Source organism: Triticum dicoccoides, chromosome 5B (genome assembly GCF_002162155.2).
Source record: "Triticum dicoccoides isolate Atlit2015 ecotype Zavitan chromosome 5B, WEW_v2.0, whole genome shotgun sequence".
Lineage (NCBI taxonomy): Eukaryota > Viridiplantae > Streptophyta > Magnoliopsida > Poales > Poaceae > Triticum > Triticum dicoccoides.
The window spans coordinates 326,307,071-326,320,581 of NC_041389.1; positions in this window are offsets into that span (position 1 = coordinate 326,307,071).

A 13,511-nucleotide genomic window follows, 5' to 3' on the forward strand; every position below is an offset into this window, starting at 1 on the left:
CCCCGCTGTGGCTGGTTTTTCCTTAACTCCGGCGAGCCCCCCACCCCCTGAAAATCAACTGACCGAAAGTCCATTCAGTCGACTGAAGTGTAGCTAAATCAGAGCAGCATTGCAATCAAGAGCAAGAGCGAGACCAGCAGTGAGAGCAAGAGCAAGAGCAATAGCAAGAGCAGACCAAGCAGGGGACCGAGAGCAAGAGCAGAGCAGCAGCAGCTCCTACTGATGTGGATGTCGCCGCCGAGGGAGCGACGCCATGGAGGAAGTGGCCGGTGATGCCGCCGTGGATGGGACCGCGCCGTGTCGGCTCGGGACCGAGTGCCAACAACACCGTGAGATCGACTCAAGAAGAAAATGAGGCAATTAGTGTACAACCTCTTTGGTGGTGCCGATTATGCCTCAGCTTCAGCCGAGTAAACGGTGATCATGATGCTCTTCCGGTGGTGCAGGTGAAGACGACAGTGTGGGAATGGAGGTGGCGCGAAAGACGAGGGGAACATCAGGGCTGCTCCTTGGAGGTGGAGAACGGGGTGGCTGAACTCGCGGGATGACGAGATCGACAACGGATCCTCATCCACTGCGGTGGATGAGGGACGTCGAGGTGTTGTTGTGGATGACATCATCGGGGAAGAGGCTTCGGCTAGGTGGCGGACGGAGGAGGGTGTGGGGCTTCGCGGGTTTTCACAGCCTCGGTGTACGAATGGGTGAGCGGATGGGATGGGAGTGGGGAATCATGGGTTAGGGACACGCTTGTCCGAAATGTGGGGTAAGTTACAAAAGTACCCCACAGATTTGAACTAGGCGGTTCATTCGGTTCAGGGGTATCACAGGCATTTCACGTGTCGGGATTTCACAGGAGGTGGGAGTTTTCGCGCGCGTTGTAATTTTGGAATAGCAAGGCGCGGGTTGAGATGGAGGGAGTTGTCGGAGCACAATGAGACAAAGATATATCTTAAATATTTCGGAAAAACAAGGCGCGGGTTGAAATTTCCGGACAAGCCTAACGTGTACTGTACCAAATCAATTCGCACTTCCGTCGATGAAAAAACAAAAAGAAATCAATTCGCAGCACACAAGAGAGTCTAGTCCCGTATACTGTACGAAATCAATTCGCACTACAAATGTCATTCAAAACTTTGAATTCATGTTATGTTCAATTAAAATATTTCGCTACGGGTATAATGCATGAACGTTTTAGTGCATTCCAAACGTATATACTACCGCTTCAATATGAACTAAATTTGAATTTGTTTCTTTATTTGAATAAGATCTACAATAATGATTGTTGTGAAGTCAAACCATTTGAATTTGTTTCTCTATTTTAATAAGATCTACAATCATCATTATTGCCAAGTTAAACCATCATTTGTGTATTATCTTCACAGCACACCACATGATTACTCTCGAGTTAGATATGAACTATTTGTACTATATGAACTCGAACTCGATTTTTTGAATCCACTTTATGTTGTTTTCAAACCACAGTACATTTCAAGCTCTAGCTAGATCTTCATAATAATATAAACCATGTCTCATATGTATAATGTGTTTATCACATTATGTATGGTGCCTCGCCCCTACACCTAAGTATTTAGATGTGAGTTGCAAACACCACACATTACCACAAATTCAAATAAAATGTGAGATTGTTCGATATATAGTATTGTTTAGATTGTTTGATATTTAGTTGTAAGCTGCAAACGCCACACATTATCACAAATTCAAAAAAAATGTGAGATTGTTCGATGTATAGTATGGTTTAGATTGTTCGACCTTTAGCTGTGAGTTGCAAACGCCATGCATTATCACAGTATGGTATAACATGTGCAAAACCACAACACGTGTGTATCACCGCTATATTCATGCATGCATATATGTTTATAACACTATGATCTCCTATTCAAATATATGAATCCACTTTCATATCAAATTATGATCTTTGTTAGCTCTTACACCCACACAATCCTCTAACCTTTGTAGCTAGCACTAAGTTTCTCTCGTGCACGCACACACCCTCCTCACCCTCCCTCTCCCTCAGCATTCTATCCGTCGCACACATTCATTTTTTTCTTTAGGTCGCTCTCCCACAGTCTCCACAACTCCTTTCCGACACACTGATCGATAAACCTCTCCAGCGATGTCTACCTACAACATACACACGCACCTTCCATCTCCTCCTTTCTGTGTCCATGCCTCGTGTCTATCATACGGTCCCACACACGTCTAAACTCTTGCCCCTCTTTTCATCGATCTCACAACGACACACTCCTCCCATATCTAGCTAGTAGCTTGGCCTCTCGCACCACCTCCTATAGCTCCATTCTATCTGTCTATCCATCTCGCTGGGCCTTATTTGCCTCTAACAAATGGATGTACACCGACCGATCTCCCGCTACATATATAGCTAGCTAGGTCCTTATAACTTGTTTTTCCCCATGCGTCGATTGATCTACCTCATTATTTATGTCTCTCCCTTCCACCGACAAACAACAATTGATCTACCGATCTAGTTAGGTTTGCTTACCAAACACATGGTTCCCCTTCATCATTCATGCATGCATCCCGACAGATCTATCACGCACAGGCACACACAGAAACACATCACCACTCTTATTGCTAATATTGCAGTTCTACCCTCAGTTTGTCTAGTAGGCCTCTCCCACCATCTTCGAGAAGAAATTCCATCACCCATCCAGCACTCTACCCCTCTCCCCCCCTCTCTCTCTATCTATCTCCTCTCTCTCTCTCTCTCTCTCTCTCTCTCTCTGTCCCAACCTATTTCCCGTCCTTCAGTTATGTATGGAAGTCGACCGCTCTCCCTCAAGACATAGCTGGGTCTCTCCTTCTCAACACATATACGAGTCGTTCTACCTCTCTAGTTAGGCCTCTGCCTCCCCCCCCACACACCGATATATTGAGTGCTCTAGTCATGTCTCCCTGCCACACACAAACTTGCCCTGTGCCCTCTGACGTTCTGGTAGGCTAGTCGCCCTATATCTTTGACTTGCACACACACAATTTCAATGGCTCTCTTCATCGATCTCCCAGCCACCCACTTGATCCTCTCTTCGACTCTATCGAGGTATATGACCCCTCCCTCTCTTCTCATGGATCGCCCCCTCTATATATGATATGGATAGGCCTCTATTTCACACACATTGCATGCAAAATTTTGTTTGAGTTGTGATCGACACATATTCCCATAGATACATTCAGGAAATCACCCCCCCCCAAAACAAAAAACACTCACGAACGGACACGACATATTTCTAGGTTTGTATCTGTCACACACACCCACGTAGGTGTGGGATGTGCACGAAGAGAAGAGGTGCACGCACGGCGCACGTACTCCTGTCTCTTTCCAACCACACCCGCACGCGTACACGGTGGAGCTCATTTCTGTACGAAAAGGCAGCCCAAGTGGTAATTTGACACATGTACTAGTTGCCCACTTGATGGAGGATCGTCTACCACGGGTGGACAAACAAATTGCGACTTGATGCGTTATGTTAAAAAAGAGGCAAACCATGTGGGGCCTACCTTAGAGGCAAGGTTCTATAGACTCGAGATGCTCTATACGTATTACTATCGATGTGTCCCGTCAACTCGCAGAACGAGGAGAAGCTTGCTTACTACGCTGTCTCCCCTGCCCACAGGCGCAGTGGCTCGCAGGACATGGTGAATCTTGCTTACTACTACTCATTGTATATTGGTTTATTGGTCCCCATTGTATATTGTGTCAAATTTTGACTATAGATTGAAATAACAAAACGTTTGTGCATGTTTAAAAATTATATCATTGAAAACTATGTTGAAATATGAATCCAGCGATATGATTTTTGTAGACATGCATTAACATTTTGTTAGATAAATATTTGGTAAAATTTTGGCACGAACTACAAAGGTGACCTATAAACCAGGACGGAGGTAGTAGTACGACGCTTTACGCCAGCTCCCTTTCCCACGCGCGCGATGGCTCACAGGTCGTGGAGAAAATTTTACTACTCCCTCCATTTACTCCTCGTCCCTACCTTGGTTAGAGAGCTAATCATATTGGTTGGAATATATGTCCTTAGATTTCAATATGAACTACTAGTACATACTCCAAACACTGATGTATATAGACGTATTTTAGAGTGTAGATTCACTCATTTTGCTCCGTATGTAGTCCATATTGAAACAGATGTAATAGTACGCACTCTCCCTCGCCCCTCGACCCTCGCCCACGTGGTGGACGTGCATCCATTCATTCGGTCTCATATAGCCAGAACGATATTTACTGCAGTACTATTATTGCTCGACTTCCCGAAGAGGCGAAGAACCAATCGCAAGGTTTATAGGAGAACGAGTAGTAGGTGCCCCGTCATTTATAAATAAAGTTTTTCTTCTTCGGTGGCACGTACGCAATATAAATAGGTTCATATGGAGATAAAAGGAAATCGCTCCACTATACACATAGGTAGGATGAGCCTACACGGTTGCTTGCTGGGGTTGCACTCTTCACACTCTCTCGCACAAAACGACTGTGGCCACATCTCTCACATCCCGGCGGATGTGGTGGATGCTTAGTGTAGATGCGGTTGCCGTCGCCGACGGCAAAAACCCACTGTCGACACGTTCAGATCAGGGGTCCCCGCCATTCCCTCTCACAAAGCTGGTGAGGTTGCCTTCGTCCCTTGGTCATTGTCGCGACGTGGGCAGTTGCCGCCTCTCGCCGCCCTCCTCTAGGTTGAGCTATGTCCCGACATCCCTCAGGCACAACTCCCTTTACAGCCGGCTTGCACCACTGCTCCAGCTGCCCACATCACTCCATGTGGATATTTCTCTACTTCTTTGCCCTGCACATACTTCTACTAGCTTCTACGTACTGTATTCGTGATGAGTTTATGTCTCATTAACTAGGCCCAGTAATCTTATTCTAATCACGCTTCTTCCATTTCTTTGCCATAGGGATGCTCATCTCGATTTTGGTGAAACTGCACAAAATGATCCGATGGTCAAAGGGTTGCAAACTTCATTTCTTCGGAAGCTCCAACATTGCCAGCCAATTAAAGCCTGGTTAGGGTTTATGGTTCAAGGGCTAGGGACTGCATGGACCGTTATTTCCTTTAGCTGTCTCTGTTCCAAAATAAGTGTCAACTTTAGTAGTAGTACAACTTTGTACTAAAGTTTGCATAAAGTTGAGACACTTATTTTGGAACGGAGGGAGTAAATATTGGCTATGATCTGTGAATCATTGAGATGCAATTGCATGCATGTTAGTCTCCTTTGTATTTGATGAAATGTTGCAACGGGCAACCTTGGACGCAAGATACATGAAACAGAAGTTGGATGCTTCATAGCATTGTACAAATTTATCTCGCTGATAAATTACAGTACGTACTGTACTAGTAGTACTATGTAAAGAGTTAGGTGTCGCACGGTGTCCAGAAAATATGGTGATAATGTGAGGTGGGGCATGTAATCACTGAGCATGCGTGTTTTCACTTCTCTCGCACTCCTCCGCTGTAAGAATGGAGAAAATTGTAATCTAGTAGTACCTCCTTTCGCCGAAAACGTGGGACATCCAACAGTCCTACCACCTTAGTAATAATGATCAATGAGCCGTCAAATCACATAGACCCAGCAGTAAGTTGGACAAACGAAGAAACCATCACTCTTGAATCCGCTTCTCTCTTCAACACAGGCGCCAGTGAGAGGTCGAGTCCGCTCTGCCCGGGCATGAATGCAACACTGATTCGTTGGAGCGGCGCTGACCGTTTCGGGCGGGAAGCACGCGCGGGTGATGGAGGGGCTTTGGGTGGGCCAGGCTGGTCAGGAGAGGGCGTGGCAGCGGTCCGCCTGTCCTGATCGGACGCCCAGAAGAGGATGCACCGACTCTCGCGGCTAAATCGTACACTACACACCATCTCTCTGTAGGAGTAGGTCGATGTGTCACTCTCTAACACACACACACATGCTGTTAAAAACACACGCACACACACACACACACATAGGTTCATAGAATAGGAATATCATGCATGTTACTAGTCCAAGTTACTCACCACTATGACCAGCCTAAGCAATGTAACCAAACGCTCATTACTCTGCCTTGTTATCTCCCTCGGAAACCCAATGCATGGAGCGCAACTACGCGTTGATCAGTCAAGAAATCAAAGTCGGCTTGCATGTGAGTTAATATGTTGCCCTGCATGGTAGCTAAAACGGCATCTCTTAGTTGCTGGGATTAATTGTTGCGCTCAGAGACAGAAATCAGGGCTTTAATTGGAGGAAGGACCGATCAAGTTTCTCCTTCTCCTCCAATCTGCTTGCACCTTGGTCTCGCTTCACCTTCTAACGTGACTTATTACACCTAGATGGATGGAGTAGTACGAGATACGGTGGCACACTGACTTAGGTCGAATACAAGTGCCCAAAATTGTGTGCTTGTTATAATAAGGATTCACTTAAAATAGTATGTGAGCGAACAGAGGGATCAATTGGACAGTGTTCGCGAGTAGTAGCGAGATATGTGAGGTAAGATACACCGCTGTCGCTTTTAATTTTTCTTATTAATTAGTTTGTTTCATCCTCTGACTGGTGGGACCCAACGTACTACATAGAGAGGTAAGGTGACTAAGGCTGCATTATTTCTGTACTACCAACACTGCTTGTCACACGAATGCAGGAATGTATAAAAGGTTATTTTCCTCTCGTTGAACATAACGGGAGGGTGGTGTAGCTGGTTAGCCTGTTCGCTCATCAAACTTGAGGTCTCGGGTTGGATAACTACACTTGAGCATAATTTTGTTTTTGTTCGACTTCTTTCTTCCACCCAATGACGGGTAGGCCCCGCATGACAGAGAGAGAAAGTGATCCGGGGCGTTGCCAGGAGGATTCTTTGACTGGTCAAAATGGATGGATACGGAGCTATACGATCTCATAGTGACGTATAATCACCTCATCATGTATACGCTGCAGCCTCGGTGCTTGTTTTCTAGGGTTTGCACTCTTCACACTCTCTCTCCAGTATATATATACACGCTGGAGCCTCAATGCTTGTAGTTGATCTCTTCACACTTTCTCACCCTATCCATATCTAAACAAGACTTTGTTAGCCTCTCTCTCTCTCCCCTCGCTACTGGTCAAAGAGCCCATAGGATCCGTCCGCCGGGAAGGGAAGGAGGCTTAACACTGTCGCCGTCGGCGAGGGAGGAAATCCACCACCAGCGCAGTTGTTCTCTTTCACCCACCGGTGGCGCAGGAGGGCCTCCAACCCCTTCTTCCTCGCCGCCGTATGTAGTGTGGGCCGAACGGCCTCCGGTCTCCCACTGAACCACACCCCAAGAACCTTAAGGTATAATTTACTTATTCCACATGCATTGCTCTAGCTGCATGTGGGCTTTTTCCACTTCTGCACTTGAATCTAGGTGTTGGATCAAACATGAAAGTAGTGGGGGAAGTTGTATTGCATGAATCTAGGATGTGGTTCAAAGAGTAAAGGAATGGGGGAAAGTAGTGGGGAAAGTTGTATTGCATGAATCTAGGATGTGGTTCAAAAAGGAAAGGAAGGGGGAAAGTAGTGGGGAAAGTTGTATAGCATGAATGTAAGAGGTGGTTCAAAGAGCAAAGGAATGGCGGAACGTAGTGGTGAAAGTTGTATAGAATGAACCTAGGACGTGGTTCAAAGAGGAAAGGAAGGGGGAAAGTACTAGTACAGACTGGATATCCAGCACCTACATTGGTCGAAAAGGGAAAACAATGACACACGCAGTACGCACATCTGCAATGAACTAATATTTTTGTTTCAGGGGACAAGGTTGTAGAGTTTGAGCATGACTAGATTTGATGTGCTCACATAGGGAAAGGAGTCTAAAGATAACAAAACTAGGACCAACACTGTCGGCGTTCTGGGAACGGGGGTCCCCAGACTTGCCTGCCTGCGGCCTGTGGCGTGGCTCAAATGGGGGCCCAGCGCGGCCCATCTTCATCAACACAAGACTCAAGACCCTCGCAAGGGGCCAAGCCTCGCGGGGCGGACGACACGGCGTCTCCTCAGGCGCAGCCTCCTCAGGATGGCTCATGAGGAGGTGGAGAGATCAAGGCGGGGTACCTCGCGAGGTGCCCGTGACGCAAGCCATGACGATCGAGGGTGCCAGGCGGGCGCCAGCCCGCGCAGCGTCTCCCTTTCCTCTTTGGTGCAAAGGGGGCAAGCGCAGGCGAGAGGATCAAGCAAAGGCACCCATTTCGGTGCAACAAGACCAAGACCAGTCCAACGGTGGGAAGGAGGTCACCATGGAGCCCAGGACGGCGTCACCACAGGGCCTTTGGCAGGCGAAGACCAACTTTAGTCAGGATAAGTGTACCAGATGTTCCCCTTCGAATTGGCCAATTGCTGGCGCCCTTCCCGCTCAAATATTTGGGAGGAGGCCCAGGGCCTTTGCCTATAAATAGGACTAGCCGCCCCCAGGGTAGAGGGACCTGGAAGACACATCTGAGCAAGCATAGAGCAAGCATAGAGCAAGTAGAGAGAGAGAGAGAAGGGCGATCGAACTCCCCCTAGCAGTTCATCCCCCTGGCCAAGAACAGACCCTCGCGAGGCTGTTCTCCCTTGTACTGTTCATCCTCATCAGCCCAAGAGGCAATCCACCCACCACAAACTAGAGTAGGGTATTACAGCACAATGGTGGCCCGAACTAGTATAAACCCTGTGTCTCTTGTGATGTTCTTTCTGTAGTTTAGATCCTTGCGAGACGGAGAGGTAGAGGGCATAATCTCCGCGCGCACCCCAGAGTTCGAACCTTAAGGGTCTACCGGAACCCGAGATCCGACATTTGGTGCACCAGGTAGGGGTGCGCCGGGATCTGTCTCCCACCGCTCCGTTCTCCTCCAACCGTCGCATCCATGTTTGACACTCGTCGGGCCCGCGCCGAGCGCCGGGCCGCCATCGCTTCTCGCGTCACCCAGACGGCCCCCGTCGGTGGGCGTCCACGTCGTTCCCCGTCGCCCGCCGTCAACGCCGCCATCGGCCCGGCGGGGAACGAGCAGCAGGCATCGTCTCAGCACCCGTCCGTGTGGCAAGACGGCCGCACCGCTACCCCATCGCTCACCCCAGCCGGCTCTTCGTCCCGCGCGCTCCGCGCACCCTTGGAGGCTCGAGCTGCGCTCATCGCGGCAAACGAACTCCTGCGCTACCGCCCCATCGACGACGTCTATGAGGAGTGGCTCGACCGCGTCGCCGAGCTCGTCCGCGCCGCAGGGGGCTCTCCTGCGCCGTCTGCTCCGCTGCGCCGCACCCCGCCCCGCGCGGGCAATGAAGCTCCGGGGGCGTACCAACCGCCTCCTCTCCAAGAAGACGCCATGGCTCCCAGGCGCGTGGCCCCTGGGCGGAACCCGCTCCGTCAGGCGCCAGCCTAGCAGGAACGGATCTGCCAGGAGGTCCCTCGACCGCAAGAGGCGGCCCGGGCGCTCCCAGCTCCGGCTCGCCGAGACCCTGCACCAGCTCCGGCATGTCAAGACCCTGCGCTACTCCCAGCTGCAGCGCAAGGGGACCCGCAAGGCCAAGCTCTCCCTCAACCAAAGCCTCCCATGGCCACCGCAGGCTGCCGCGCCTACACCACCGAGCTGCGCAGCGTCGCGTGGCCCGGCAAGTTCAAGACAGACCTGCCTCCTCGCTACGACGGCACAACTGATCCCGCAGAGTTCCTCCAGCTCTATTAGCTGGGTATCGAGGCTGCCAGCGGGGATGAAAGGTCATGGCGAACTGGTTCCCCATGGCTCTGAAGGAAGGAGCTCGCACCTGGCTCCTGAATCTGGCTCCAGGCACGATCTCCTCCTGGGACCAGATGCACACTCGCTTCATCGCCAACTTCCAAGGTACCCGCGACCGGCCGCCCGCCGTGAGCGACATGCGCCGCATCAAGCAGCAACCTGGGGAGACCCTGCAAAAGTACATCCAGCGCTTCAACAGTGCGCGCCTCAAGATCCCCAAGGTGCCCGAGGAAGCCATCATCTCGGCCTTCTCCGATGGTGTGCGCGACGTCAAGATGAAGGAGGAGCTAGCGATGCATGAAGACCTCTGCACCTCCCTGGAGCTGTTCAACTTGGCGACCAAGTGCGCCAGGGCTGAGGAGGGGCGTCTCTCCCTCCTCGAGCTGCCTGCCGCTGACCCGGAAGAGAAGAAGCCCAAGGCCAAGGACGTGAAGCGCAAGGGGGCTGCCGTACTCACAGCCGAACCGGACACCAAGCGGGGCAAGGATCTGCCCGAATCCTCTAGGGGCAGCCGGTACTGTGTGTACCACAACCTCCACACCCACAACACCAACGAATGCCAAGAACTCCGCGCCGTGCGAGAAGGAAGGATCGGCCGTCGCCCTGACCGCGCTGACCGGGGCTATGGCCGAGGAGGAGGAACAAACCCAGGACGCTGGGAAGATCGCGGCCCGCGCCAAGGGTGGCGCGACCAACCTCGCGAGGACCGCTGGCGGGACCTGCCTCGCGAGGGGGACTGGAGGGATCAGCCTTGTGAGGATCGCCCTCATGGCAACGTAGGCCTCCCTCTGCTGCCGCCTCAGCCAAGGAGGAACGAAGACCACCATCAAGACGAGGGGGCTGGGGGCTTCCAAGAGCCGTGCGCAATCGCCTGCATCTTGGGCGGAGCTCAAGCCCCAGCCTCTCAACGCATCTTCAAGCAGTTTGCCCGCGAAGTGAATGCAGTTCTCCCCAAGCTCGAAGCAACGCGCCCCCTCAGGTGGTCGGCGTGCGCCATCACGTTCAGCTCAGCAGACCAGCTCAAGTGCGCGGCCACAGCCGGAGTCCTCCCGATGCTTTGCTCCCCAGTCATCAGCAACGTACTGGTCACCAGGACCCTCATCGACGGTGGAGCAGGGCTCAACGTCCTGTCTGTGGAAACATTCAACAACCTACAAGTGCCCTATGACCAGCTCCAGCCAACCAAGCCTCTCTCCGGAGTCACCGACGGTTCCACAGTCCCGATCGGGCAGGTCCGCCTCCCTGGCACCTTCGGGGCCCGCAGCAACTACCGCATCGAGCTCATCGACTTCGACGTCGCCCACATCCGCCTGTCGTACAACGCCATCCTTGGGTACCTAGCGCTGGCCAAGTTCATGGCCGTGACTCACCACGGCTACAATGTCCTCAAGATGCCAGGAAGTGGCGGCATCATCACGGTGCCCTGTGAAGAGAAGGATGCAGTGTGTTCCCTGGAGCGAGCCTTTCAGGCCGCGTCGCTAGAAGACCCAGATCGCGGAAGCAGGAGGCTTCCCGATACCACCCCCAAGAAGAAGAAGACGTCGTCAGGCTCAGCTCCTCAGGAGGCAGGCCCTTCAGGGCCCGTGTCTGCCCAGGGGGACCCTCCTTCCATCGCATAGGAAAGCGCGCCCGGCGCCCTCCTCAGGTAGGGCTCGGGGGCTCTCACCTGGAGGGCCACCGACCTAGCCAGGGTCACGAGGGAGGCGCTTGGGCACCATGTGGAGGCGTGCTTCGAAGCACGTTTCTCTCGAGAAGGAGCCAGGCAAGGAAGGTCAGACCAGCAGGAGTTCGTTAACAAGGCCATTCAAGAACTATAGGAGTCAAGGATCATGAGAGGTTGCCGTCGTCCACCAGCTGTGGCTCCACATCCAGGAGAGGATGGTGGGCTGCGCGTCTACGTCGACATACCAGGGCTCAATCAGATCGCCACGACGGAGCGCCTCTGGCCCTCGCAAGTGGGGCGCTGCAGGGGTCCACCCCACAACTATGTTCGCATGCCGTACGACTTGCCAAACATGGCTGCCGCGTACCAGCGCCTCATGAGGAGTATCATGGAGGCTCAGGAAGACAGGCGTTCCGCGGCCCTGGCGAAGATGGAGACAGCTCGCGAGGAGCCACCAGTGCCTCCGGAGCCTCCCGAGGCCCCAGGGCCTGGGGGCTCGTGAGGATCGGCCTCCGCAGCCCACCGAGTCTGCTGCACCAACGCCACTTCGCCGTCCAGGTGAGAGCTGGGAGCGCCCTCCCAGGGTTGCATCACTCCCAGGCCGCGTGGGTCCGTCCCTGCGGCATGTATCCCTTTTTTATTTTTCGGTCGTTAGTTTGTCTTGTTGGGGGTGCCCCTCGGGCTGCATCATCCCCAAGCCGCTCGGGCTAGGCCTAGTGGCGTGTATCTCCCTCGCGTTTATTTCCAACTATGCATTCGCCAATCATGCTTGATTACTTGATGCCAGTCCACGGCATCTCTTCTTCTCCATGTCGATCACTTGCACGTTAAAGGGGGGGGGTGCCTGAGCATCACGACTTAGGGCTCTTACTGGCTCTCCAGCCCTCACCCTCTGGCCTTGTCCACGGCATCGCGACCTGGCATACCAGCGACGGCTGAGACAAGCTCGAGGGCCGGGACCCGAGGACGTAGAGTGCCGGCATCTAACCAAATTTTGCAGGAACGCATCTCAAGATACGGCCCAGTGCCAGGCGCAACCCGCCTAGAGGTAGGGCCTCGTGAATCCCGCGCTGGCTCACGGGTGCCCAGATACACCTCACCTAGCCCTACCGTGCCGGCCACGTGTCAGGGTGGGGCTGTACACGCCCCGGGGGCTCCTCCCGGAGGGGAGCCCCCTCCCACGTACCAGTGGAAGCACCATGCTCCGCACTGGCTGACGACATTGCCGAGGAGCGGCTATGCCCGTACACATACGGAAGCGCTATGCTCCGCGCTGGTGATAAACAACTGAGGGTGGCCTCCGGGCCGCATTAACCTCAGGGAGCCCAGAGCTTAGTGGCTGGCCTCATCGCAATGCCTCCCCTCGGGAGCGCCGCGCGAGGGGGCTAGGCACGGGGGCTACGACTGGGTCACGCCCAGACGTACGCCGCCCAGCCAGGCCCCTCGGGCCTGGTTCGTCGCGCGTCTCTCCCCGAGCGGAGCCAAGGTATGAAGGCCGTTTGAGCGTCAAGGGGGACCCCTGAGCATCACGACTCAGGGGCCTAACTGGTCCCGTAGCCCCTCACTCCTTAGTTCCGAAAGGCTATGCTGGGTGAGGTACGCGCGGGGCCGGGCTCTGCAGACGTAGAATGGTAGTCCCGCTGGCATCTCACCTCACCACCCACTGTTTGCGCGTCAAGGGGGACTCCTGAGCATCGCGACTCAGGGGCCTAACTGGCTCCGTAGCCCCTCACTCCTTAGTTCCGAAAGGCTATGCTGGGTGAAGTACGCGCGGAGTCGGGCTCTGCAGACGTAGAACGGAAGATACACCTACATCACGCTTCCCTACTTGTTGTTCGTGCGCCAAGGGGGACTCCTGAGCATCGCGACTCAAGAGCCTAACTTGTCACATAGCCCCTCACTCCTTTGGTCCCGTCTTGGTTTCCGGTCAGGGCTAATGCTGGGTGAGGCACGCGCGGGGCCGGGCTCTGCCGGCGTAGAACACAAGCAAGTAGGGAAGAAAAGCATAACACTCAAAAAATTTAAAAGCAAATATTACAGTCCATACTGCCGTCTCAGTACCAAACGCAAAGTTTTAATGCCTCTCCGAGGCGTGATGCAT